The sequence below is a fragment of the Triturus cristatus genome, chromosome 2_1, assembly GCF_964204655.1.
Source record: "Triturus cristatus chromosome 2_1, aTriCri1.1, whole genome shotgun sequence".
In the NCBI taxonomy this organism is placed as follows: domain Eukaryota; kingdom Metazoa; phylum Chordata; class Amphibia; order Caudata; family Salamandridae; genus Triturus; species Triturus cristatus.
This window is the reverse complement of record NC_140581.1, coordinates 37,591,495-37,614,919: the sequence shown is the minus strand read 5'-3', so window position 1 is coordinate 37,614,919 and position 23,425 is coordinate 37,591,495. Positions and strand designations below refer to the sequence as shown.

Below are 23,425 nucleotides of genomic sequence, written 5' to 3'. Positions count from 1 at the left end.
ACTGAAACTGGTCCCAGGATGCTTGTTTCTGGTCCAGGGAGGACCTGGCCTGGCAGTTCGGTTTGGACTGTTCCCATGGGGCAAAGGGTCAAGACTGATTTGCATATGGCTGGGTCCAAACTGGTGTGGCGTAGTAGGTAAAAGAACAATGGATTTAACCCAGATCTTTTGACTGGGGGAGAATGTTTTCATTGTCAGCCTTCCGTCCATCATTTGTTTGCTGCAACATAATATATACAGAGCCAGCTTTCTACAGATGCATTTAGCAACCAGACCCTCCACCTAGTGTTATAAGATGGCTTTATCAACCAGAACCAATGCCCTGCTTTATAAGATGGCTTTACCAGCCAGAACCACCGCTTTGTGTTATAGGACGGCTTTACCAGCCAGAACCACCGCCTTGTGTTATTATATGTCTTTATCAACCAGAACCACACCCTTGTGCTATAAGATAGATGTATCAACCAGAACCACTGCCTTGTGTTATACGATGGCTTTACCAATCAGAACCACCACCTTGTTTTATACAATAGCTTTAGCAACCACAACCACCGCCTTGTGTTATAAGATGGCTTTACCAACCAGAACCACCGCCTTGTGTTATAATATTTAAAAAAATTAATTTAAAAAAACGTTATTGTATTTCAGCCCAACTGGGCTCGTAGAACTAGGAACAAGGTACACAGAGTTACATTGCTGAGAAAGATAAGCACTCCATACATGGCATGTCGTCAAGTAGACATAGAGCAGCAAACTTACAAAAGAGGCCCCAGACACAAACCCACACCCAGTTAAGCCAATTGATGCAGCCATTTTCTCCACACCCACCCATGTTTCTGAGGGCAGCCACGATCTACAAAAACCACCCGTTCCTGCTGCACGCACCAGTCCACTCCCCGTCTCCATCTCGACAGGGTATGGGAGCCAGGAGACATCCAATCCTTAGCGATGTCCCATTTTGCCACTAGTAGGGCCGTTCCTAGGAATGCTTTCTCTTCCCTTGTAGCCCCAGTGCTTACGAACACCCCCAAACAAATCCTCATTGGAGAAAGGGGAACCCCCCATCCCAGCACCTCCGACAGTTCCCGGTAAGTTATGAAAGACATATAGGAATCGAGGAAGAATCATCATTTTATAAACGGCGATACAGCCCAAGACATTGAGGGGGAGGGTACGCTACCTAACAAGAGCCGACTGGGCTTTCCAGGCTACGGACTGAAGATTAAGGGCCCAGGTGAGTACATGGTGTAAGCAACCCATATGCCCAGATACTTAAAACTGAGTCGACAGAAGGGAATCAGAGGTGCCAGAGGGTTCAGCACCGATAATACAATGGTTTTACCAACCAGAACCACTGCCTTGTGTTAAACGATGGCTTTAGCAAACAGAACCACTACTTTGTCTTATAAGTTGGCTTTATCAACTAGAACCACCACCTTGTGTTATAAGATGCCATTATCAACCAGAACCACCACCTTGTGTTATAAGATGCCTTTAGCAACCAGAACCTCCACCTTGTGTTATAAGATGCCTTTAGCAACCAGAACCACCACCTTGTGTTTTACGATGGCTTTAACAATCAGAACCGCCACCTTCTTTAATACGATGGCTTTAGCAACCACAAGCACCACCTTGTGTTATAAGATGGCTTCACCAACCACAATCACTGTCTTGTGTTATAAGATGGCTTTACCAACCAGATCCTCCACCTAGTGTTATAAGATGGCTTTACCAACCAGATCCTCCACCTAGTGTTATAAGATGGCTTTAGCAACCAGATCCTCCGCCTAGTGTTATAAGATGGCTTTAGCAACCAAATTTCCAAGTCCGACTCAACCGTCCAAGAGGCTGCTTCTCTGAAAGACTCGCTTGTGAGAGAGGGTTCAGCCCTGTGGTACCAAGGCCAAGAGCACACAAGGCTAAGCTCATCCCTCCACCCCCCTGTGTGGACCCCGTCCTTTCCGCTGGCTGTGTAAGAGCTTGTCCATCACCTGGGTTCCTTTCTCCTCACTAGCCCTCAGTTGCCCCTGCTGCTCCTCCACAGCAGTAGTCGTGTGCCGCACACTGGTGCCCGGACACGATGCCCCTCACTGAACCTCCTGGCATGTCTGTGCTTGATCGTTGTGGTGCCTGTGGTCATCACATGCTACTGGGCCTATCTCGGCAGTAAGAGGAACAGTGGTCCCTAAGCAATAGATGAAAATGCAATATTTAAAGAAAGATAATAGTTTCCAATGATTGTTCCAATGACAATAAACAAATATTTTTTATTACATTTGAAAAAAACAAAAATAGAGAATAGGGAAAAAAGATCAGACATAAACATAGAGGCAAAGAACTTGGTGTGTCCGGTAATAATATGAAAGATGAGGGTCACTTATTTCCGAAACAAACCACTTGTGCACTCAAACGAAACTTTTATACAAAGTCTAACGGGTCAAAGTGTGGATCGATGGCGCTGTGATCCCTCAACAATTTGGGATCATCAGCGGGACAGCTAATAATTTGCCTAAGCCATCACTCAATAGTACAATCAGAATTGAACATCTGTTGAGGTAAAGAAATGTGGGAAATGTTCAAGTCCATGAATTATCAGATCATAGCAATTTCTAGAGCTAACCTGAGAAGCTTGCAAAGCGTGTTTCATTTACATAAGACCACTCAATACAAAGGTCCTCCTTTTAAAACGAATCAAACGCGACAGTTACTGCGAACCCTTTCCGCCCAGGAGTGCCGCTGAGATACTATATTAATATCAAGCGGTCTGGCCAGTAACAGCTGCTACCCATCGGGGATGGTGGGGTTGGGGGGCAGACCAGAGGGGGGAATAAAAATAAATAAAAGGACTTACCTGGGCGCCGCTGGCTGCCGTCTCTCCCCCGTCCTCTTCTCTGGCAGAAGGAACCGCACAGCCTCCAAGACTCCCCCAGCCAATCACATTGCTGCCTTACAGCAGCATTGTGATTCGTCTGAGCACCGTGGTTCTGCGCTCAGAGAGGGACTGGGAGTGTTGAAAGATATATTTACCTATATAAATTCCTATGTATTTACTACAAAGATATCATGCTTAGATATATCACACTGACAAGAGGCCCGGAGCTCCAAAGGACCTCCTACCTGCCCTTGTCTGGACAAGCTTCAACAGCTCTGCTGGACCCCCTTAGAGGTCCCTTTGCTTGTCCTGACTCCATGTTAGTTTCCTTATCTGGTTGTGCAATCTGCTTACACTGTAATCTGCAGTATAATTGGCACAGTGCCGAGCCAGTCTTTCATGGTCTGCCCATATCTAGCTGTTTATAATTGGTGCAGTGCCGAGCCAGCCTTTCATGGTCTGCCCATATCTAGCTGTTTATTAATTGGCACAGTGCCGAGCCAGCCTTTCATGGTCTGCCCATATCCAGCTGTTTATAATTGGCGCAGTGCCGAGCCAGCCTTTCATGGTCTGCCCATATCCAGCTGTTTATAATTGGCGCAGTGTCGAGCCAGCCTTTCATGGTCTGCCCATATCTAGCTGTTTATAAGTGGTGCAATGCCGAGCCAGCCTTTCATGGTCTGCCCATATCCAGCTGTTTATAATTGGTGCAGTGCCGAGCCAGCCTTTCATGGTCTGCCCATATCTAGCTGTTTATAATTGGCGCAGTGCCGAGCCAGCCTTTCATGGTCTGCCCATATCTAGCTGTTTATAATTGGCAGAGTGCTGAGCCAGCCTTTCATGGTCTGCCCATATCTAGCTGTTTATAATTGGCACAGTGCCGAGCCAGCCTTTCAAGGTCTGCCCAAATCTAGCTGTTTATAATTGGCATGGTGCAGATCTTGCACATCCCTCTTAGCCATATTTGGCTCGGCGCCTTATTCTAGTTCCGCTGACATGGCATTTCTCACTGTTTATAAGACCCAGAAACCAGCCACTCAGGGAAGAAGCAGGCTTGACACCCTTGGGTAATTGTTTGCGCTTTACAAATACTGGTATTTATGACAAATACTGGTTATTATCATTTTATTTTTCCTTTTTGAACAGCTCAGTGAGCAGCGGGGCAACGCTCCTCCGCCTTAGCACCGCTGGGTGTGGCTAACAAGACGAAACAAAACCTGGTGGTAGGATTTACGGTATGTTTAGTGAAAGAGCTGGGTTCACCTCATGAGGATGGGACCCTCCGGTGCACCTGCTGCCCTCCCACAGCAGTGGTCGTGTGCAGCACTCTGGTGCACGGGCGCGATTCCCCTAACTGACCTTCCGGGCTTGTCTGTGTTTCTTCGCTGTGGTGCCTGTGGTCATCATGTGACGCTGGCTGGGCCTACCTTGTGGGCACCTAATGCACCCCACATACCCTGGATCCGATTTAAAGTACCCACTTAAACTGCACCATTTAATGACCCGTGGCAAGCGCGCCACCTTGTGCCTAAGAGACAGAATGCCGTTCCACGCGTCCAATAGGGTACAACATGTGAACGTGGCATTGCATCGTCCCATTTTACAGACACAACACTTTGTTGTATTCGTTACTTATGGTACTGAATCCTAATTAGAAGCATCCTAAATTGTCTCAAAAGTAACAATTTTGTCTTGTAGGTCTCAAACCCTTGCTACTTTACCCACACCTGATTTCGGGGCAGTCTGTTGGAACTTTATATTTTTTGTTTTTCACTGACAATTGTCAATTGTGCAGACTTTTTATGTGTATTGACAAGGTGGCCCTACTCGGATTTACGGTGGAAATGGATCATATTGGGTCTCTTCTGCCGTAAGTGAATTCATGCTGCTCTGACGATGCAAAGGATTTTAGATGAGGGGGAGGGGCTTCTTTGAAATGGCTAGCTCCAAGCACTTGCAGTGGTGACCAGTTTGAAAATCTCTAGTCCTGACCCCCACCCCCTCTTACTCCAATCTGACCAGAAATACATTGGACCAGATAATGTTCGAAGTGGTTCCAAATAACTCCAAATGAAGGCCTCTACCAACATCTATCGAAATTGCATGTTTCCCTCCCCCCACCACTCCCTCCACAGCCACCAGATCGGCCCTGACCTTTTAGGTCGAAACCTGTCAGACAGTGCACTTATCTGATTTGCTAAAGACTTCTTCAGGACACTCTGAAAACTGACCTAAGAATGCATTCCGCACATTCCTTTCCATTGGCTTTCTGGTTTGCAACTCACATTTGCTTGCTTTCTATTTGCTGGTTATATTTGTTTTACACTGTCCAGCATGTCCTTGTCCTTCCCATGGAGCATAGCCTGTTGACTGTATTCTTCCAAAAGTGCCCGCTTTCTGTAAACAGGCCTTTAAATCTTGTTATCATCACGTCACATTTGCTGTGCACTCAAAGACAGAGGTCCAATGTCAGGCTCTGTCTTCCTTTTTTTTTTTTTTTTTAACATTTTTATTGGAACAAAAGCATTTCATTTTACATTTCCCCCAGCCCTCCCCCACATCACCCAGACCAAGGGAACTATATTACAAAAAGAAGCTTATCATGGACATTAGTGCAGTATACAACAAACAATTTAGGTCGCAAAACAAACTCCCAATTAGGTATAGCTATGTATCCATGACAGTAGTGGTTCCCATATTGTCATACCTCTTTTTCTTTTATTAAACCCTTTATTTTTATAGATGGCCACCTCAAGACTACATGTCGCCAAAAATCTGCTTCTCCAATGTATAAAAGTGGGTGGATTCGGGTCAAGCCAGGATGTTGCGATACACATCCGTAAAACGGCCATAGCAATAAAGATTAAGCCTTGCACATGCTTTATCCTCTTCTGGTTTGCAACCCCTAATACAATCTCTTCCGTTGTTATATTCATCTAGATTTGGAATATATCGGAAAGAAAACCAGAAATTCCTGTTATCAAGTTTGTAAGCATATTGCATGAAGCGAACATATGAATAATATCGGCCTCCTATAGCAGACATTGCGGGCATGTAGTTCCCTTTCCAGGTCCCCACTTTGCGATTTTATAAGGTGTATAGTATAGGGAAAAGAATGTCTTATAGAATTGAGCTTGTAATTTAATGGACATCAAAGATGTCTGTGATAATTCAAACGCTAGAGGAGGAATTTCAGATCGAACTGCTAGTTTTGTTTCCCAGCTTATATATTGTTTCTCCATATCATCCGGGAGTAGCGAATTCAAAGCATCATATAATTCCCCAATTTTAGGGGTAGATTTTTTACATAGATTATCTATGAATTGACTTGATTGAAATTTTAACCTCCCCCCCCCCCTTCTTAGATAAAAAATCTCTAATTTGAAGGAACTTGAAGAAATCTTTATTGCTGATTCCATAGTTGAGGTGTAGCTCCGAGAATGTCTTAAAACCATTCGGAGTATAGAAACAGTCTAGCTGCCTCAGCCCGGAAAAAAACCCATCGTTTCATACAGCTGTCTTGAAAGATCTCCGGAAGATCGTTATTCTTATTTAAGGGGGTGTAAAATGAATAGCGTCCCAGCCCAATTATCTTTCGTAGATTACGCCAGACTTTATATATACTAGATATAGTCTTAAATTTAGTTTTTTTTTAAATAACAGTCATTAATATGTCGCCAGAAGCATCCTTCACACCCCTCACCTAAAATGATTTCTTGAGGTGTCGGTATGATATGATCATAGGGGTCCGGGGAAATCAAATGTAGACTATATTTTAGAATACTGGCCCAATAGTATAATTTACAGTTGGGTAATCCTAATCCCCCTCTTTCTTTAGGTAAAGTAATCCATCTGAGTGCCCGGCGAGGTTTATTATATCCCCAAATGAACTCCGAGAAAATTGCATCAATTGCTTTCAGTATTTCTGGGGGGAACTCCAGACAAATAGTTCGAAAAAAATATAAAAGTTTTGGCAAAAACAGCATTTTAATTACGTTGCATCTACCCCCTATTGTCAAATGTAGATTGTTCAATCGAGTCAATTCTTTCTTTGTATGTGTAATTAATGGCTTTATATTAATACTGACTATACTTTCTATTTTAGCGCTAATATCAACCCCTAGATAGACAGCATTATCGATAACTCTTGTATCCTTTATCCTAATATTATTATTCAGCACAATCTGAGTTTTCCCGGGGTTTAATTTATACCCTGAAATATTTCCAAATTGTTTTGCCTCCTCTTCTATAGCAATTATAGCACTCTGAGGATCAGTTGTAACAATTGCTATATCATCTACATAAACTAAAATATTGGTTTTATGATTATGTATTTGAATAGGTAAGATTAGCGTATGGTTTTATAGACGGTAAATAAAAGAATCGATGTAAATCGAAAAAAGGAGAGGAGAACAAGGGCATCCTTGTCTAGTTCCCCGAGTAATAGTGAGTCTTTCCGAGAGGAGCCCATTAATCAGGCTCCGTCTTCCGAGGGAGCTTGCAGTTTACTTTTCGTTCTCTGACTTCAAAGCAAGAGGCTTTATCTGACAATCTAAAGCTGTGAAAGGAAAAGCTTTTTTCTAGCACACAAAAAATGTAAATGTCTATAAATGAACTGTGCAAATATTTCAGACTATATCAGAATTGAGAAAGCACAAATGAAGCACAATTGTTTTGTAATTCTGAAGTGTGCTGGAAACAGATATGATCAAAACAAATCAGTAGACTAGGCGATACCATTTCATCACATTATCGTTTGTGCGCTTTATAGTTTTATCAATAAAACTATATGTCTGCGCAAATGTAATGATCATTTCAATTGAAAATGTGTTGTCTGTAATGGCAGTGCGCTATCACACCATGCATACTCCACTCTACATCACTTCACTCTACCACACTCTACTCTACTCTTCCCCCCTACACTCTACCCCACTCTACAACACTGCACTCTAAGCCACTCTAGGACACATTACTCCTTTCTATACCACTCCACTCAACTCCACTCTATGGCACTCTACTCCACTCCGCACTGTCCTACTCCATTTTACACCACTTTTGTCTATGCCACTCCCCTCTACACCACACTACTCTACTCCACTCTATGACACTCTACTTCACTCTACGCCACTCCACTCTACTCCACTTTAAAATAATTGACTCCATTGTACGTTACACTACTCTGCCTCTCAACTCTACATCTCTTCACTCTGACACTCTACTCCACTCCACTCTACTCCATTCCATGCCACTCTACTCTACGACACTCCACTTTATGCCTCTCCACTTTATAACACTTTACTCCACTCAACACCATTCCACTCTATTGCACTTCACTCTACGCTACTCCACTCTAAGACAATTTACTCCATTCTGCGTTACACCACTCTGCCTCTCTACATCACTCCACTCTATAACACTCTACTCCACTCCACTCCATTCCACGCCACTATACTCTACATCACTGTACGCCACTCTGTACCACTTAACTCTAGGCCACGCTATGCCTCTCTACTTTACAACTCTACTCCACTCTGTGCCCTTCCATTCTACACTACTCCATTCCATACCCCTTCACTCTACGCCCCTCCACTATACGCCCCTTCAGTCTATAACATTCCATTCTGCACCACTCCACACCACATTAATCCACTCTACGCTCTTTTGTACCCCTCCACTCTGTGACCCTCCGCACCATTGTACACCAAGACACTACCCTTCCACTCTACAACACTTTACTCCACATGCCTCCACTCTACACCCAGACTCTCCACTATGATATTCCATGCCACTCTATGATACTCCACGCCACTGTATGCCACTCCACTCTATACTTCTCTACTCCACTCTACTCTTATACACTCTATGCCACACGATGCCACTCAATGCCATTCTACTCTACTTCACTCTAGGACACTATACTTCACTCTATGGCACTCCTCTCTACAGCACTCTACTGTATGACACTCTATTCCACTCTATGACATTCTACCCCCTCCACTTCGACACTTCACTACACCACACTGTATGCCCCTCCACTCTACAACCCTCTACTCCCCGGCACTCTATGACACTCCACAGCACTCTACACACTCCACTCTACTCTACAACACTCCACAACACTCAACGATACTCCATGACACTCACCTCTATGCCACTCAATGCCTCTCTACTCTAAGACACTCAATGTCACTCTACGCAAGTAACAATACAATACAATAATTTGATATCGCGCACTAATCACCCCATTCTGTTCTACTCTACTCCACTCTAATCTACTCCACAACCCTGCACTCTACTCCACTCTAATCTACTCCACAACCCTGCACTCTACTCCACTCTAATCTACTCCACAACCCTGCACTCTACTCCACTCTATGACACTCCATTCTATGACACTTCACTCTACAACACTTTACTTTGACACTCCACAACACGCCTCTCCATCCTATGCCACCCCACAACTGTCCTCTCCACTTTATGCCACTCCTTCATACTGTAAGCCATTCCACTCTACGACACTCTACTCCATTCTACACCACTCTTCTCCACTCCACTCCACGCCACTCTCTTCTATACCATCAACTTTTAGCCTTGCTGAATAACAGCCATGCTGGTGTACAACATGACTAAAACATTGACAAAGCCAATAGTTCTTGCATGGGTGAGAACTATTGGCTTTGACAATGCTTGTGTAGGTCTGGTGTTAGCCAATACCTTTTGATTTTGCTAAGATATGTATAATACTTAAAGGAGATTTCAGACACCTCTGTTCATCCATTGGTCTGTTGCTGTGCCATTCATATTTTGATCTGCCCACTGCTGCATACAGCATGGGGCAGCGGGGCAGCCCACTTCAGCCACTGGTTAATGGCATTTTAAGTGGCTGCATTTTGCTCTCCCGCAATGAGCACAACCACACACAAGCTAGTTCCCTTCAGTGCTAGTGTTTTTGTATTTACTTTATAAAAGCCTTGTGGTTGCCCTTGTGTTTAGAGTCCTATGTGATAGCACAACGCTTTTGGTGTGATCACAGGGCACATTCCATCTTTGTCAGCTTATGTCTCCTACCAATGCTGCTGTAAATTCCTTTTGGAACATCCTTTGTTTATCTGAGGACTGCTATTTCACTACTCTGAAGAAGCTGTGGCAAACCAAGCCTTTTGAAAGGCAACAGTAATGCAACAGAGGCTCTCACAAACTCTCAATGTAAGCTCACGAGTGTGCTCTGTGTAAAGCCAACTCTGTTTTCCTTTCTTTTTTTCCCCTTGCTGCCTTTTTTCTCTCTAGTCTTTCTTATCTATTGTCTGCCTGCTTTACTTCCCTCCCTCTCTTCCTGTTTTCCTGTTTCCCTCAAGAGCAGGAGGCTGGCAGCCAGGTGTGTGTGTTAGCCCAGACCTTTTAATTTTACTATAAATATGTATGTAACATATTTACCCTGGGGAGGGGGGGGGGGTGGTTTATCCAGACTTCATCCATGAGTCTGTGGTTGTGCCATTCCCATGTATTAATCCACTCCTGCATCCCTCAGGAGGCAGTGTGTCTGCCCCCTTCAACCATTGGCTGACTTCACTGTGAGTCAGGGCATGCCACCCTTCGACAATGGGCACACCCGCACACAAGGCAGTCCCCTTCAGGGCCCGGGAGTACCAAGCTTAATGTTTGCTCTTAGATACCAGAAAACAACGGTTTGTCTTTTGTTTTGGATTGATGAACGTCTCTGCAGCGTTCAGAACAATCACGTTTTGCAAAAACCATGACGAGACTAAACAAGAATTGGCGAAATGGTGGCAGTCACTGCCAGGCCTAATGGCTTTACCAATGTTTGTTGGATGGTTGTGACTAAACTTCAGAGCCCTCCCCCCAGTGACTGACTGAGATACGCCCCTGTGTGCACTTCCCTTTGAGGGCTGCACCCGCCCCCTCCCTGCTGCTGCCCTTCACTCACCCCGAGGGAGAGAACCGCATCTCTCTTCAGACAGCCCAGCGCGTAGACGCCACTGCCGAGCTGTGAGGAGCTAAGGCGTCGCACGTCACCTCAAGATTAAAAGTAAGATTTACACTCCATTCGGAGTAGACTTTTTAAATCCAGCTCTGCAGTAACTTCACACCGGTCCTGCTGGTGCCGGGTAGCTGAGTGGGTCCAGGTGCCGGTTGCTCTGTATGTCAGCAGTGTCCACTCTGAGGGCCTAAGAGCCACCATTCACATATTTATTGTATTATAGCCTTTCTGTAGCGCTTAACACCCCTACGTGGAGCGCCGAAGCGTCTTTCTGTATGGGTAAGGCGCTACGCCGTGGCGGAGCGCGGGGTTGGCAGCGCTGCTTTAGTAACCACAAGTGGGAGTAGTTTTGGTGTCTCACGTGAGAGACCGCGGAGGGGCTCTCAGCTTGTCTAGTACAGCGCTTAAAAGTGCGATGCAGGAGAAGGCGTGAGAGATAGGCACTACATTATAGTTGTGATTGGCTTTCAGTTTTAATTTAATTATGTGACCTCTAGTGTGCTAGAGGCGGGGTCATACCGGGGTGGTCTTTGTTTATAAGTTGTCCAGTTGGGGGAGGGAGGGGGCCACAGCACCAGCCTATCCAGAGGGGCAGCAGCATGCTCTGAGGCCCTGGCTTTGGTGCTGTGGGCCGGCAGCAAGCTGTGGGGCACTGGCTTTGGTGCTGTGGGCCGGCAGCAAGCTGTGAGGCACTGGCTTTGGTGCTGTGGGCCGGCAGCAAGCTGTGGGGCACTGGCTTTGGTGCTGTGGGCAAGTTGTGAGGCCCTGGCTTTATATCCGTTGTCCCCTTTATTTTGTATATATTTTTACTTTTTTTTTCTGAATTATTTTGAAATGTATATGTGAAGTTAATATGCTTGTAGGTGTGGATTGTATTGCACTGCACTAAGGCCTATAAAAAAGTATTGTGGTGCAAGAACTCTCTGTTTACCCAAGTAGGCAAAGGTTTTGATGCTATTTGCTCCTTCCAACAAACTGGGTGTAGAAGATGTAAACGGTGATAATCATTGCTAGTCCCTCATTTGAGGTGTTGTATATGGTTTTTAGGTCTCGCCTGAGCCAGCGCATGCACTGGTCTGGCGAGACATTTAGGAGTGGAGTTTTAAAAGCGCTTCCAACGGCTTTTGCTGGCCTCAAGTGTGCGGTTATGCGTGTGTGAACGTGCACAGCTGCCATCTGGCTTTCTGTCATGGCTCATTAAGCCTTACAGCACTTGAATCATGCTCCTCCACCCCCTTGGTCTCTGCTCTCACTACCCCCTCCCTTCTCCCCCTCCCACCTCATCACCTTCATGGCAGCGCGTGAATCATGCTCCTCCACCCCCTTGCTGTCTGCTCTCACTACCCCCTTCCTTCTCCCCCTCCCTCCTCGTCAGCTTGTTTTAATTTGTTTTGATGAATGACGGAGAAGCCTGACACCCGATTCGGTGAGATTAATACAACGTGCGCGCGCACGCACCACTCGCGTGCTTTTTTTAATTTCCTTTTTTCTCCCTGGCTCCCTCTCTCTGCCCCTTTCTCTCTCTTTCTGCCCTTTGCTCCCCTTGTACCTCTTTCTGCCCTTTACTCCCTGTGTACCTCTTTCCTCTGTTTCTCCCCGGCTCCCTCCCTCTTTCTGCCCCTCTCCCTGTGCTCCCCCTGTGTGCATCCCATTCCTATGTGCCCGTCTCTTTCTGCCCGGCTTCGCCAGCTCCCCACAGGCACATTGCCCGTAGGACTCGCCAATACTTCAGAATAAATAAACACAGATTTAGCGGTGGCGGCTTTCATTACCCCGGGTGGGGGGTGAACAGTGCATCGGCATCTAAATGATATATTTAATGATCCGTTGTGCATGTGATGATACTTACTGTGCATCTGTCACCGGCCTCTCCCATCTGCAGTCATGGTACATGCTCCTTCGTTGCTCACGTATACACTGACTATAGTGTGTCCTTATGTGATGACCTCACAAAGCCGGCGTGTAAATGGTGTATTTCTTGAGCCTCACTGCGCGTGATCAGGTTAACCGTACACCTATCATTACATCAGGCAGTGAGCGCACTCTCCCCTTTTTTAGAGTGCACGTTGCTTGTGCAGGCCCTGGCATGATGACCGTTGAAGTCTGACATCTAAGTAGAGTATGTAGTAAGGCTGATCACTTGTCCTTCGGGTACTTTTAGGAAGTGCAGACCGCTGCTCATTAAAGGCACAGTATATTCATTAAACCTGGAATGTTGTTCCTGCTGTACTGTGCCTTTGAGTGAGCCATCGTAACTGGGACTCACGTCTTCCCTTAACTTGGTCTGTCCACAAGTGGCAACATTATCTCCCTTTGCTTGAACTTTGTGGATACTTTTTTGGTCCACTAGTCTTTCCAATCGGTGTTTCAGATCAAAAAATAAATAAATAAACATGGAATGCCGTATCTCCCTATAGTGTGCCCTCCCTCGGCCCCCACCTGCCCTTTGCCTGCCTCTGTTTACTTATGGGGGCGGAATGTGCAGGTCTGTTAAGCCTTTCCCCCTCTGTCGATACTTTCAACAATGCGCACCGTTATACACGGGGTGCTTCTGCTTTAAATCACCCTGTACAAAGCTCGCTGTCTCGCTGCTGATTTCAGACCCCCGGGCCCTTCGATAGACTTGGCGGTTATCATGCAGTAAGATTACTGTAATTAGTTTCACTTTACGAGAGGAGGTAGCTGTATGCTTTCAGGGTCAGGGCAATTATTTTTAATAGAAGTCTGCGCACCTTTTAATGACAAGCACTCGCACGGCGGATCAAAATAAAAGCCTTTGTAGCACTTCTCACAGTCTTTGCATGGTTGGGTCAAGGGACCTTTAAATATTTCTGGCTTTTCACTATGACGCCTGCATGTGGCTCACGGTGGGCCAATAGGTTTTAATCTAGCTCGGCGGTAAACACTTCCACTTTCAAACAAATCGTGCTGCTGGGTGGCAGCTATCAAACACGTCATACGTGTCCACTATTCACTGTAAGCATGGGTTTATCACTCTGCTTAGAGCATCACTGGCATATTTTTTGTTTCATTTTGTATTTATTTGTGATAGCATGAACACACACACACACACACACAGAGTTTTGGCACTGATTTTCATACCACTCGGCACTTCAATTTGCCAATTGCTCACAGCTGCACAAAACTGTAGCTGGTCTTTAACCACAATGAGCAAGCCACGAAAACTGAGTAACCCTGGGTGTAGTTCGCGTAGTAGGGCTACGCGTAGCTACGCGAAGTGCTCTATGCGAGATACGCGTACTGCGTATTATGCTGTTCGCGATGATTGCACAGTGCCGGATGCTTACCCGTACTGTACAATTATTGCAAACGGCATCTTGCACAGTGCAAGCGGTTGTTTTCTGCTGCCCGAGTAGATTTTTACTCGAGCGGAAGCTTTCTCAACGTGGACTGGTAGTTGCTCATCGCGAGCGGTCGCGAGCATACGTGACTACTCGCAATGAGAAACCTGACCTCCCCGCGTTGAGAATCTCGCCGGGAAGTTTATTTTCTATGCTCGCCATCAGCAACTTGATGTTGCTGATCGGGAACGAGGAAAAAGTCTCACGGGGATGTCATTTTGCTCGCTCGCTGTCGCCAACTTTACGTTGAGGACCGCGAGTGAGCAAAAAATGCCAACTACGCCTCTCGATTTTGCACTGTGCTACGTGCAATTCACGTAGTGCGAAGTAGCACAAACCATGCAAACTTCGCTAGAGTAGTTGTCCGCCCAGGGTTAAAAATTAGCCCTGCCCTGCATGACTGCAGACCAGATGTGCTCCCCATCCCACCCGACCATCTGTGCTGCAGTCAAAGGGGCCAGAATACATGCGCTCTCTCCCCTCTCACAGCTAAAGGCACCTTAGATGTATTCCCCAGCGGAGTGCCATTGATTCAGGCTATGAAAATAGAACATTATGAGACTGCTCTCTTCTTAGAATCGCAGGCACAGGAAGAAGTGTTCTAAGAATGGCTGCAGGTAAAGTCAATACATTTAACAGAAAATGTTGCAAAGGAACACTATTCGAGTAAAAGCACTAGCTTTAAACCCTAGCTCACCACATCCCTTTCACATATTACTGCCTATAAAACGCAGATCCCACCAAAGAAAGGAACTCTACAAGACCTTTAAAGAAGCAATGGTAAAGTCAACAGGTCTGAGCTTGACAAGATGCAGAGATACTATTTTTGTTTTAAACATTTCATATAGCAAGAATATACAATAAAAATAAACAACCATTTGCATAGCCAATAGGTCTCGCTTTTGGGACCTTATAAGTGTTTAGCCATGCAACAGTTGCTGTTGTTGCACCAAGGGTATTGTGCTGCATAACTAAATACTTATAAGGTCCCAAAAGTGAGACCTATTGGCTATGCCAATGCTTGTTCTAGTTGTATTTTAGTATTTAACTGTGGGTGTACTAAAGTACTTTATAGGTCTCGCTTGACTACTTTAATTGTCTGCCAGGTTCTGTAATACAAATCAATCATAAAAAATACATAGCCATACATAGACAGGATTCAGGTTAGTCCACTTCAGCCATTGGCCTGTTTGAGTGTCATTTACATTCTGTATCCACCACGAGGCCAGTAAGTCAGCACTCTGAGTCACAGGATTTAGCCTCATCAAATCCACATGCCTGTCTTAAAATGAGTGCACTTCACTGCTAGGGTTCGAGTGCCATTCTTTTACTTTCCATTTTCATCTTTTACAAGTACCCTTTGATTTCTTTGCTTCAAATTAATGTAAGTATTACAGAAGAGATGTTTGGACGTATATTAATAATCAACAGCTTTTGAAACAGCCACCTTGAAATCTAAGGCAGTTTTGGTGTTTTCATTTTACCTTTTTTGAGTCAATTTTTCATTAATCAACACTCAAAAACAAAAGCTCATGACTTTGAAAAGGACAATCAATACATACGCATTTGTGCCAGTTCAATAATACAACATCAATCCCAATTTTACGAAAGAGAACATTAATGACATCACATAATTACACAACAGACCAGTCCTTATTTTTTACAAGGAAGCATGGCGGTACATATTATTTTTTTTAGAAACCAAAACAACCTGCCATGTGCAGCTAAGCACAACTACAGTACTCCAGATTAATTGTCCTGTTTGTATGCACATTTGTGCTGTGGGTTTAAGTGGCTTTTTTTAATTTCCTTTTTTCTCCCTGGCTCCCTCTCTCTGCCCCTTTCTCTCTCTTTCTGCCCTTTGCTCCCCTTGTACCTCTTTCTGCCCTTTACTCCCTGTGTACCTCTTTCCTCTGTTTCTCCCCGGCTCCCTCCCTCTTTCTGCCCCTCTCCCTGTGCTCCCCCTGTGTGCATCCCATTCCTATGTGCCCGTCTCTTTCTGCCCGGCTTCGCCAGCTCCCCACAGGCACATTGCCCGTAGGACTCGCCAATACTTCAGAATAAATAAACACAGATTTAGCGGTGGCGGCTTTCATTACCCCGGGTGGGGGGTGAACAGTGCATCGGCATCTAAATGATATATTTAATGATCCGTTGTGCATGTGATGATACTTACTGTGCATCTGTCACCGGCCTCTCCCATCTTCAGTCATGGTACATGCAGGGGCGGCTCTAGGGTCATGGTGGCCCTGTGCAGGGAGCGCAGGTAGGGGGCCCCGGAAGAGGGGGTCCGGGCGGGGCGGAGCTCAGGAAGGTGTTTTAATAAAACGTCCAGAAAAGGCATTAGATGACCAGTAATATGGTAACAGAAAAACGACGTTTACTTTTTGAGTGCTCATCACTTGGATACTTTGTTTTAGAATCTGGGTCTCTGGAGGGACCCCTTTCAACAAGAAAAACACGTTGCGCGTCCGTAAGAGAGTTCGGCCACAAAGTAGGGTCCCTCCAATCACATAAATCATATTCAGAACACGGGTCTGTAACATGGTCTTGCTCGTTGGCTTCCTTTTCAATACCAGCATCATCCGTCTGTAAACTCTGAACCTCCTTCAGAATGCCAGATGTTGATGGACCGATGAATGATGTTTCAGTTTCTCTGTCTGAGGGTCTTTTGTAATAACCCTCATCCTGAGTTGGTAATTGCTGCATGTTTGTATCAATTTCAGAGTCACCTTGTTCATTTTCATTGGTCTGCTCATGAGTATCATTCTGCTCATGGATATCATCATTTTTTTGTTCCTCTTTATGGTCGGCAGCGCCTGTTTTACCGAGTGCATCAGCAGTACTCGGGTCAGAGGATTCTCCATCTTTAGGTTTCCCTTGGGTGATAAAGTTCAGGATTGCTCCTTCCTGTGACACTACGAAAACCTGCTGAGCCACCTTTCTCTTTCGTTTCGAATAACCAGATTTGTGTACTCGAATTCTCTTCATTTTGCTTGCAATGCAGCGGGCGAGGCTCGCAGTGGGTAGGGAAAAAAAGAAGACAATCAGCAGTGGCGGCTGCTGAAAGATTTTGATGTGTCATTTTTATTTTCTTGCAAAAACAACAGTTGATAGACAGAATGCAGAACAATGTCATACATTCACCCCAGTACAGAGATCTGGGCCTAAATCCATCGTTTTTTTGCTCACCGCACCACCCCAGTTCAGACATGGCCATATGCAAATCAGACTTGACCCTGTGCCTCATGGGAACAGTCCAGCCCGAACTGCCAAGCCATGTCTTCCCTGGACTACACAATGAAGGACCAGCATACCTTAATGAACGAGTGAATTTCCACCAACCTACCAGGAAAATATGTTCCAGATCCATCTCCCTAGCAGCCACCCAATGCAGCCGCTGATAAAACAGTGGAGGCCGCTACTTCTCCCACCTGGCAGTGAAGACCTGAAAACCCTCCCCCTGCACCTCAGAGCCTCACCATCGCTCCAGCAGTTCAGGAAGGACCACAAGACCTCGCTGTTCAACCAACAAGCAGCATGATCCAGCAGCATGAATCCCACACCGCCTCGAGACCCTTATGTGTGAAGCAGCTGAGCTTTACAAACCCTGACTGATTGATAGTAATTACCCTTCCCACTACCTGTATGACACATTATGAGGACTAGCCACATATGGAAGGTTTATTTGAAGAGTGTTATAAAACTATAGGGTAGATCATGTGACTTGGCATACAAGGTCTGTTTTCTCAGTCCACTGAGAACAGTAGAACCTGGAGAATAGTTCATGATCTATTTGGGAAGTGACCTTAGCAGGAAGAGAGTAAGCTACCTTGAAATCATGGCACACAGAGACCTGTCTCAGTACGTCACTAACTGATCCTGAAGACAGCCTACAGGTAACCAAAGACTCGTCCACTTTACCACATTGTCAAAAGACAAAATACAATATATTTAATTAAGGTTTCTTGTATAGTGCCATATTCCAGCAACCAGTTCTGTTCGCTTTCAGAGCACCTATTAAACAAGGATTATTTACAGTGAGTCCTAAGGCTATGAAAAGGCACTAGAGGTTCACTGAAGCAAAATTAATGTGCAAGGAACATCCAGTCAGGAGACAACTTTCAAGCAGACGTACGAATCACTAGCACAGCGTACCAACGACCCCATGGGCCGTGGCATAAGCAAGGAAAATGGCCCCTTTGGCTGCTGCCCAGGAAGTAAAATATAGCAATTATCAGGGTTCAATGGGCCCCTGAGGGTTTTGGGTCTCAGTACCACTGTACGTGCTGAACCAATGGTAACTATGCCCCTAGTATGGACAGAGAAGGCTGCTTTACCAATTGCAAACTGAGGACTAGTTAAACTAGTTTTCTCTGCTAGTCACATGACAAGCACTGGAATGTAATTAAAGAAATGATCAAGAAGCCAGTCTCCTACCAAGGTCTCTGCAAAAGGGCATTAGATTGAGTTAACATGGGTAGGCACTGCCATCCTATTCCAGGCGTCCATCCATAGGTGCTTGCATTTCATGTCTGCCTCAACACCATATAAACAGACATAACCAAATGCCAAGTACATTCGAACACTCGATGTTTTAAAAGATTTGTGCAGGCAGATCCACTCATTAGATCACAAGTATCAGCTTCATGCTCTGTTTTCATGATTGTTGATAAGTAATTGTAATCATTTTAATGAATCCTTAACATTACATCTCACACCTCGTACCCTGCTCTCCTCTTCCCCCCAATACGACCGTGCCTCCCAAGTTACACCTCCAAAAGTCACCATGCCACCCCTCAGCCACAAGTAAACACCGCCCCTGCACTCCTGACTCACATTTCCCTCAACATACAGCGCCGATCTGTACCACTCCCTACCCCTGGCGTACGGTGACCACCTCTCCAACCCGCGCCCTCTTAGAGATGAATCGTGAGAGAGAGGCTCTCTCTCACGATTCATCATGCCCTCCCTTCCCATGACCACCAGAATACCTCCAGCTCGCCACCTCACATGGCTTACCTCCACCCAGACGCAAAGCACACACCATCTACAATAACATCCTCACCCAACCTTCCCCACGCCCCCGGCTCCTCACCCCCATGGGCTGGGATACATTCCTATGCCTGATCTGCCCTCCTCCCCAGGGCTCCCCACACCCTCGTCCAATGGCTCACCTTCCCTCGGGTTCACTCTGCAGTGGCACACGTTGACCTCCTCACTCCCCCTCCCCATGCCCTGACCCTCGGGCTGCTCACCTCGCAGCTGGCACCAAAGGTTGCACACTGGCATGCTATCCTCTGCAAGGTGGCCTTTCTTGCCCAGGGTCTCTAGGTGCGCCGGTGCATGGCCTCGGCCGGTCTCGGTGCTGCTCGCTGCACACCGGGCACGGGTGCTGCCACCCCTCCTGCCGCCAGTGATGCATGGTGCTTCTGTAACCCCTTCGCTGCAGGACTCGCGGGCACTGCGCATGCGCGCGCATGCGAGCCTCCGGAGGTGCCAGATCTGGACTATTAAAACAAGCTCGATTCTCCTGGAAAAAAAGTTCTAAACAAGCACAAGACCTACCAGAAGAGCCCGAAACAAGGCTGACCCCGCACAAAGACGAGACTGGGTTAGAAAGGAAAAGAGTATAAGAACAACCATTCAGCGTGCATCACATTGGATTTAGCACGCCTCAGGTCGTTCATGCGCCAAATCCCTGCCAGGGGCCGCCACGAATATGTATTGTATCTGATTCCTCGTGGTGGCCCCTGGGGTTTGGTGGCCCTGTGCAGGTGCACAGCTTGCACATGCCTAAGGCCGCCCCTGGTACATGCTCCTTCGTTGCTCACGTATACACTGACTATAGTGTGTCCTTATGTGATGACCTCACAAAGCCGGCGTGTAAATGGTGTATTTCTTGAGCCTCACTGCGCGTGATCAGGTTAACCGTACACCTATCATTACATCAGGCAGTGAGCGCACTCTCCCCTTTTTTAGAGTGCACGTTGCTTGTGCAGGCCCTGGCATGATGACCGTTGAAGTCTGACATCTAAGTAGAGTATGTAGTAAGGCTGATCACTTGTCCTTCGGGTACTTTTAGGAAGTGCAGACCGCTGCTCATTAAAGGCACAGTATATTCATTAAACCTGGAATGTTGTTCCTGCTGTACTGTGCCTTTGAGTGAGCCATCGTAACTGGGACTCACGTCTTCCCTTAACTTGGTCTGTCCACAAGTGGCAACATTATCTCCCTTTGCTTGAACTTTGTGGATACTTTTTTGGTCCACTAGTCTTTCCAATCGGTGTTTCAGATCAAAAAATAAATAAATAAACAGGGAATGCCGTATCTCCCTATAGTGTGCCCTCCCTCGGCCCCCACCTGCCCTTTGCCTGCCTCTGTTTACTTATGGGGGCGGAATGTGCAGGTCTGTTAAGCCTTTCCCCCTCTGTCGATACTTTCAACAATGCGCACCGTTATACACGGGGTGCTTCCGCTTTAAATCACCCTGTACAAAGCTCGCTGTCTCGCTGCTGATTTCAGACCCCCGGGCCCTTCGATAGACTTGGCGGTTATCATGCAGTAAGATTACTGTAATTAGTTTCACTTTACGAGAGGAGGTAGCTGTATGCTTTCAGGGTCAGGGCAATTATTTTTAATAGAAGTCTGCGCACCTTTTAATGACAAGCACTCGCACGGCGGATCAAAATAAAAGCCTTTGTAGCACTTCTCACAGTCTTTGCATTGGTTGGGTCAAGGGACCTTTAAATATTTCTGGCTTTTCACTATGACGCCTGCATGTGGCTCACGGTGGGCCAATAGGTTTTAATCTAGCTCGGCGGTAAACACTTCCACTTTCAAACAAACCGTGCTGCTGGGTGGCAGCTATCAAACACGTCATACGTGTCCACTATTCACTGTAAGCATGGGTTTATCACTCTGCTTAGAGCATCACTGGCATATTTTTTGTTTCATTTTGTATTTATTTGTGATAGCATGAACACACACACACACACACAGAGTTTTGGCACTGATTTTCATACCACTCGGCACTTCAATTTGCCAATTGCTCACAGCTGCACAAAACTGTAGCTGGTCTTTAACCACAATGAGCAAGCCACGAAAACTGAGTAACCCTGGGTGTAGTTCGCGTAGTAGGGCTACGCGTAGCTACGCGAAGTGCACTATGCGAGATACGCGTACTGCGTATTATGCTGTTCGCGATGATTGCACAGTGCCGGATGCTTACCCGTACTGTACAATTATTGCAAACGGCATCTTGCACAGTGCAAGCGGTTGTTTTCTGCTGCCCGAGTAGATTTTTACTCGAGCGGAAGCTTTCTCAACGTGGACTGGTAGTTGCTCATCGCGAGCGGTCGCGAGCATACGCGACTACTCGCAATGAGAAACCTGACCTCCCCGCGTTGAGAATCTCGCCGGGAAGTTTATTTTCTATGCTCGCGATCAGCAACTTGATGTTGCTGATCGGGAACGAGGAAAAAGTCTCACGGGGATGTCATTTTGCTTGCTCGCTGTCGCCAACTTGACGTTGAGGACCGCGAGTGAGCAAAAAATGCCAACTACGCCTCTCGATTTTGCACTGTGCTACGTGCAATTCACGTAGTGCGAAGTAGCACAAACCATGCAAACTTCGCTAGAGTAGTTGTCCGCCCAGGGTTAAAAATTAGCCCTGCCCTGCATGACTGCAGACCAGATGTGCTCCCCATCCCACCCGACCATCTGTGCTGCAGTCAAAGGGGCCAGAATACATGCGCTCTCTCCCCTCTCACAGCTAAAGGCACCTTAGATGTATTCCCCAGCGGAGTGCCATTGATTCAGGCTATGAAAATAGAACATTATGAGACTGCTCTCTTCTTAGAATCGCAGGCACAGGAAGAAGTGTTCTAAGAATGGCTGCAGGTAAAGTCAATACATTTAACAGAAAATGTTGCAAAGGAACACTATTCGAGTAAAGGCACTAGCTTTAAACCCTAGCTCACCACATCCCTTTCACATATTACTGCCAATAAAACGCAGATCCCACCAAAGAAAGGAACTCCACAAGACCTTTAAAGAAGCAATGGTAAAGTCAACAGGTCTGAGCTTGACAAGATGCAGAGATACTATTTTTGTTTTAAACATTTCATATAGCAAGAATATACAATAAAAATAAACAACCATTTGCATAGCCAATAGGTCTCGCTTTTGGGACCTTATAAGTGTTTAGCCATGCAACAGTTGCTGTTGTTGCACCAAGGGTATTGTGCTGCATAACTAAATACTTATAAGGTCCCAAAAGCGAGACCTATTGGCTATGCCAATGCTTGTTCTAGTTGTATTTTAGTATTTAACTGTGGGTGTACTAAAGTACTTTATAGGTCTCGCTTGACTACTTTAATTGTCTGCCAGGTTCTGTAATACAAATCAATCATAAAAAATACATAGCCATACATAGACAGGATTCAGGTTAGTCCACTTCAGCCATTGGCCTGTTTGAGTGTCATTTAAATTCTGTATCCACCACGAGGCCAGTAAGTCAGCACACTGAGTCACAGGATTTAACCTCATCAAATCCACATGCCTGTCTTAAAATGAGTGCACTTCACTGCTAGGGTTCGAGTGCCATTCTTTTACTTTCCATTTTCATCTTTTACAAGTACCCTTTGATTTCTTTGCTTCAAATTAATGTAAGTATTACAGAAGAGATGTTTGGACGTATATTAATAATCAACAGCTTTTGAAACAGCCACCTTGAAATCTAAGGCAGTTTTGGTGTTTTCATTTTACCTTTTTTGAGTCAATTTTTCATTAATCAACACTCAAAAACAAAAGCTCATGACTTTGAAAAGGACAATCAATACATACGCATTTGTGCCAGTTCAATAATACAACATCAATCACAATTTTACGAAAGAGAACATTAATGACATCACATAATTACACAACAGACCAGTCCTTATTTTTTACAAGGAAGCATGGCGGTACATATTATTTTTTTTAGAAACCAAAACAACCTGCCATGTGCAGCTAAGCACAACTACAGTACTCCAGATTAATTGTCCTGTTTGTATGCACATTTGTGCTGTGGGTTTAAGTGGTAGATATGGCTAGCTGGGTGGGGGCGACGTGTTTCAGAAACCCAATACGAATTCAGTGTTCTCCTCAGGACTGGGACATGGTTGGACGCTAAGAAAAATGATAAAAAATGTG

At 45.7% G+C, this 23,425-nt stretch overlaps 1 protein-coding gene across 4 annotated transcripts in view; it reads left to right on the top strand.

Annotated features, from left to right (window-relative positions):
- LOC146863669 (long-chain-fatty-acid--CoA ligase ACSBG2-like) overlaps nt 1-23,425 on the top strand; it is a 632,294-nt gene that overhangs the window by 368,092 nt on the left and 240,777 nt on the right. Inside the window, exon 1 of one of the 4 annotated variants that reach the window (XM_085627781.1) lies at nt 10,783-10,919. The exons of the other annotated variants lie outside the window; for them this stretch is intronic. The gene's annotated coding sequence lies outside the window, so the exon portion shown is untranslated. Of the gene's footprint in view, nt 1-10,782; nt 10,920-23,425 lie in introns of those variants that run through there. 4 annotated transcript variants of the gene reach the window in all.